Source organism: Schistocerca nitens, chromosome 10, assembly GCF_023898315.1.
Source record: "Schistocerca nitens isolate TAMUIC-IGC-003100 chromosome 10, iqSchNite1.1, whole genome shotgun sequence".
Classification (NCBI taxonomy): Eukaryota; Metazoa; Arthropoda; class Insecta; order Orthoptera; family Acrididae; genus Schistocerca; species Schistocerca nitens.
In genome coordinates, this window is record NC_064623.1 from 39614858 (window position 1) to 39620206 (window position 5349).

Sequence of the window (5349 nt, forward strand, 5' to 3'; positions counted from 1 at the left end):
AGAGACGATAGTCACATGGAACCAGGTCAGGACTGTAAGGCAGGTGGTTCGCTGCATACCGTTTTTCTTGTTTCTTTGTGAGCCACTGTCGACATCCTGGGAACCCACCTGGCACAAACCTTCTTTAACGCCAACACTTTCAGTATTCAGCACACATTTCCTTCCCCTATCCCAAAGTAGCATAACAATTCGTTCACTGTGATGCGTCAGTCAGTAGTCACCAATTCGTTAACTCTCTGCAAATTGTCTGGAGTGTGTGCAGTACGAGGCCTGCCGCTGCGAGGACAATCCTCAATATTGCGTGCCCGCTTTCATCACGTAACCTGCTTGCCCACCGACAGTCGAGATGACAGGCATCTTATCCGCATGGCTGTAACGGATCGTGCAGCCACGTCTTGATCCCTGAGCCAACAGATGGGGACGTTTGCAGCAGCGTGGGCTATCGGCTCGGAGACCATGGCTGCGATTACCATTGACGCTGCATCACAGACCGGACTGCCTGCGATTGTGTACTCAACGACGATCCTGTGTGCACGAATGGCAAAGCTGACTTAAAGAAAACTTGAAGCGCCAAATTAATGGTTGTGAAGAAATCATATCTCAGAGTGAAGCGCTTGATTTTGTTCAGGCTAAAAGGTAAAATCGACTCGTCCTACTGCATTCCATCCAAAAGATGGCTCGTTTTTACCTTAGGCCTTGAGGCAAGCGTTCCAGCAGTCACATATACGCGGTATTACTTGAACAGTTACGAAAATATTTATTTGAAATACGTTACACAAGGACCGCCTGTGCTTTGCTGTAATTAAAACAAATATTAGTTACAGAAATATATCCACAACAGTAAACAAATTCTCTGTTGCTCAGAAAACACACGAAATTTCTACGTTACGGCGTATATCATGACTGTGTAAATATTTGTAATGGAAACATCACGTAGTATTAAAATTTTTCTCTGCTTTCGAATTAGTTTCAAATTATAAAACTGTGTGAGCTGCAGTTCTAGAATTAACGGCAATATATCTTCGTGCATGTGCTCTTTCCATCGTAATCATGACGGATGTGTAGCCGGCCGCAGTGGCCCAGCGGCTCTAGGCGCATCAGTGGAGTCGCGCGACCGCTACGGTCGCAGGTTCGAATCCTGCCTCGGGCATGGATGTGTGTGATGTCCTTGGGTTGGTTAGGTTTAATTAGTTCTAAGTCTAGAGGACTGATGACCTCAGATGTTAAGTCCCATGGTGCTTAGAGCCATTTGAACCATTTGGGAATGGATTGCCATCTGAGTTTTGATATTCATACAGCTGTTTCCATTTTCTTGAAACACCTCTTTAATTTTCTTGTATGATATCTATCTTTCCCCTAGAGATATATGCTAATAAATGCTAATATTAAACCTCTTGTTGTTCCTGCTTAGTTATTTTGAAGTTTCCTGTCAATGACATTTTTAAGACGTTAGTATGTCCTTTTGCGTGCTTCATGTAGCACCTTTTTATGTTTTCTCATTTCATCTATTAAATTCAATACCTGCTGTGTTATCCAAGGCTGTCTACTGGGTCTAGTGTTTTTGTCTATTTGATTCCCTGCTGCCTTCACTAATTTATCCCTCAAAAACCGTGAAACATGAACCTTTCTGTCCTACCAAGAAATTGGAGGGGTATCAGACAAACGTGTGTTTCCTGAAGAGGATCAGCAACCTCTTCAGCAGTTGCAGGGACAACTCTCTGAATGACTGACTGACTGGGAAACTACATTCGTATTTTTTCCTTAGGCTGTGCAGCTCTACTGTATGGTTAAATGACGACGGCATTCTCTTGGGTACAATATTCCGAAGGTGAAATAGATCCCATTCGGATCTCCTGTGGGGACCACTCAGAAATATGTCGTCATCAGGAGAAACAAGACTCGCGTTCTACGGACCGAAGCGTGGAATATAAGGTGCTTCTTTCGGGCAGGTAAGTTAGAACATTTAAAAAGGGAAACGGATAAGGTAAAATTTGATATAGTGCGAGTTAGTGAAGTTCGGCAGCAGGAGGGGCAGGGCTTCCGGTCAGGGGAATAAAACTAAAACTAAACTTGTCCCACACAGGCCATGAAGGCCCAAAGGTATCGACTGGCCACCATGTCATCCTCAGCCCATCATCCTCAGCCCACAGGCGTCACTGGATGCGGATATGGAGGGGCATGTGGTCAAGACACCGCTCTACCGGCCGCATGTCAGCTTACGAGACCGGAGCCGCTACTTCTCAGTCCTCAGTTTGCCTCACAAGGGCTGAGTGCACACCGCTTGCCAACAGCGCTCGGCAGACCGGACGGTCACCCATCCAAGTGCTAGCCCAGCCCGACAGCGCTTAACTCCGGTGATCTGACGGGAACCGGTGTTACCACTGCGGCAAAACTGTTGGCGGTCAAGGGAATATTAGGTTATAAATAAAAAATCAAATAGGGTTAATGAAAATAGGTTCAATAATGAATAAGAAAATAGGAATGTGAGTAAGCTACTACGAACAGCACAGTGAACGCACTATCGTAGCCAATTCAGACATGAAGCGAACATCCCCCACTGTAGTGTAAGTTTATAAGCCAACTTCTGGTAGCTCCATAGATGACGAAGAGAATGAAGAAATATATGACTAGATAAATGAAATTATTAAGATAAAGTAAATTAAATTCCGTCCGAATAGGTCTTGGAAGGCCCAACGTTACCGACCGACCACCGTTTGATCCTCAGCCGGTAGGCCCCACTGGATGCGTCCGTGGAGGGTCATGTGGTCAGCACGCCGCTGTTCTGGATGGTATGTTTTCGTGATCGGAGTCGCTACTTCTCAGTCAAGTAGCTCCTCAATTGGCCCAACAAGGGCTGAGTACATTCTGCTTGCGAACAGCGCTTGACAGATTCAGACGGTCCGCCATCCAATTACTAGCTAATTTTACGGGAACCGTGACACCACTGTGGCAAGGCGGACGGCATTGCGATAGTTAAGGGAGACGAAGGTTTAGTGGTGATTGGAGGCTGGAATTGGAAAATATGGGTTGGGGGAAAGGGATGAAAGAGGTACGCCTGGTAGAATTTGCACATACCACTCACCGCAGGTTAAGATCCATTAATCGTGTGCTGTTCAAACACACGGCGAACTACGCTAAGGAAATGGCACAAAGAGATGAGGAGGAACATTATTTGCTGTTGTGTAAGTACCTGAGGGCCTCATTGAACTTGTGGGAGAGACTAAATGCGCATTGTGGCAGCCATTGAGGGAACAGAGTGAAATTAGCTACAAGTTGTGGCACACGATGGAATAAAGGACATTTGCAGTCTGTGCTCCGAGGTTATACTTGGATTACCCCAGTTGCTGGTAGGGAAAGCTGAGAAGATCATCCTTTCCCCTTGGAGGTTGACTGAAGATCATAATTTCCAGCGCTGTCCCGAGAACTGATTGTGGTGTCCTGGTTGCGAGTCGAAGGAGTGAACCAGGAACTTCGCCGGCCGCGGTGGTCTAGCGGTTCTAGGCGCTCAGTCCGGAACCGCGCGACTGCTACGGTCGCAGGTTCGAATCCTGCCTCGGGCATGGGTGTGTGTGTGATGTCCTTAGGTTAGTTAGGTCTAAGTAGTTCTAAGTTGTAGGGGACTGATGACCACAGATGTTCCATAGTGCTCAGAGCCATCTGAACCAGGAACTTCGAGAGTTCTGGGACGAGTTAGGCTGCTACTTCCCGGACTTGCGCAAGTGGGGTGAGCATTGTTAGTTCACCCTAAATGGGCCAGGAGTACACTACACAACAGCCACTACTATGTGTGGCGTGCAAACTAAGTCTTTTCTCTTTTTTTTTAGACTGTCCAATTGTCCGTCTAGTCCAGACAATGATACAAGCAAGAGACCCGAAAGTGTCCGTGTTAAATCCAAAGAAATACCCAATTCTCAGCGAGTGTATTAAATTCCTAGTGATTAAATGTCGAATGATTTGCAAAGGAATGAAGCTCACGTTATGCTACATACTGAAAGCTGGTTAAACCTGGACATTGATAAATGTTTTATTATACACTCCTGGAAATGGAAAAAAGAACACATTGACACCGGTGTGTCAGACCCACCATACTTGCTCCGGACACTGCGAGAGGGCTGTACAAGCAATGATCACACGCACGGCACAGCGGACACACCAGGAACCGCGGTGTCGGCCGTCGAATGGCGCTAGATGCGCAGCATTTGTGCACCGCCGCCGTCAGTGTCAGCCAGTTTGCCGTGGCATACGGAGCTCCATCGCAGTCTTTAACACTGGTAGCATGCCGCGACAGCGTGGACGTGAACCGTATGTGCAGCTGACGGACTTTTAGCGAGGGCGTATAGTGGGCATGCGGGAGGCCGGGTGGACGTACCGCCGAATTGCTCAACACGTGGGGCGTGAGGTCTCCACAGTACATCGATGTTGTCGCCAGTGGTCGGCGGAAGGTGCACGTGCCCGTCGACCTGGGACCGGACCGCAGCGACGCACGGATGCACGCCAAGACCGTAGGATCCTACGCAGTGCCGTAGGGGACCGCACCGCCACTTCCCAGCAAATTAGGGACACTGTTGCTCCTGGGGTATCGGCGAGGACCATTCGCAACCGTCTTCATGAAGCTGGGCTACGGTCCCGCACACCGTTAGGCCGTCTTCCGCTCACGCCCCAACATCGTGCAGCCCGCCTCCAGTGGTGTCGCGACAGGCGTGAATGGAGGGACGAATGGAGACGTGTCGTCTTCAGCGATGACAGTCGCTTCTGCCTTGGTGCCAATGATGGTCGTATGCGTGTTTGGCGCCGTGCAGGTGAGCGCCACAATCAGGACTGCATACGACCGAGGCACACAGGGCCAACACCCGGCATCATGGTGTGGGGAGCGATCTCCTACACTGGCCGTACACCACTGGTGATCGTCGAGGGTACACTGAATAGTGCACGGTACATCCAAACCGTCATCGAACCCATCGTTCTACCATTCCTAGACCGGCAAGGGAACTTGCTGTTCCAACAGGACAATGCACGTCCGCATGTATCCCGTGCCACCCAACGTGCTCTAGAAGGTGTAAGTCAACTACCCTGGCCAGCAAGATCTCCGGATCTGTCCCCCATTGAGCATGTTTGGGACTGGATGAAGCGTCGTCTCACGCGGTCTGCACGTCCAGCACGAACGCTGGTCCAACTGAGGCGCCAGGTGGAAATGGCATGGTAAGCCGTTCCACAGGACTACATCCAGCATCTCTACGATCGTCTCCATGGGAGAATAGCAGCCTGCATTGCTGCGAAAGGTGGATATACACTGTACTAGTGCCGACATTGTGCATGCTCTGTTGCCTGTGTCTATGTGCCTGTGGTTCT

The 5349-nt window shown here is 49.1% G+C and overlaps 1 pseudogene; it reads right to left on the reverse strand.

Annotated features, from left to right (window-relative positions):
* Positions 1-2282: 2282 nt before the first annotated feature.
* Positions 2283-2400, reverse strand: LOC126210738 (5S ribosomal RNA; annotated as a pseudogene).
* Between the last annotated feature and the right edge of the window lie 2949 nt (positions 2401-5349).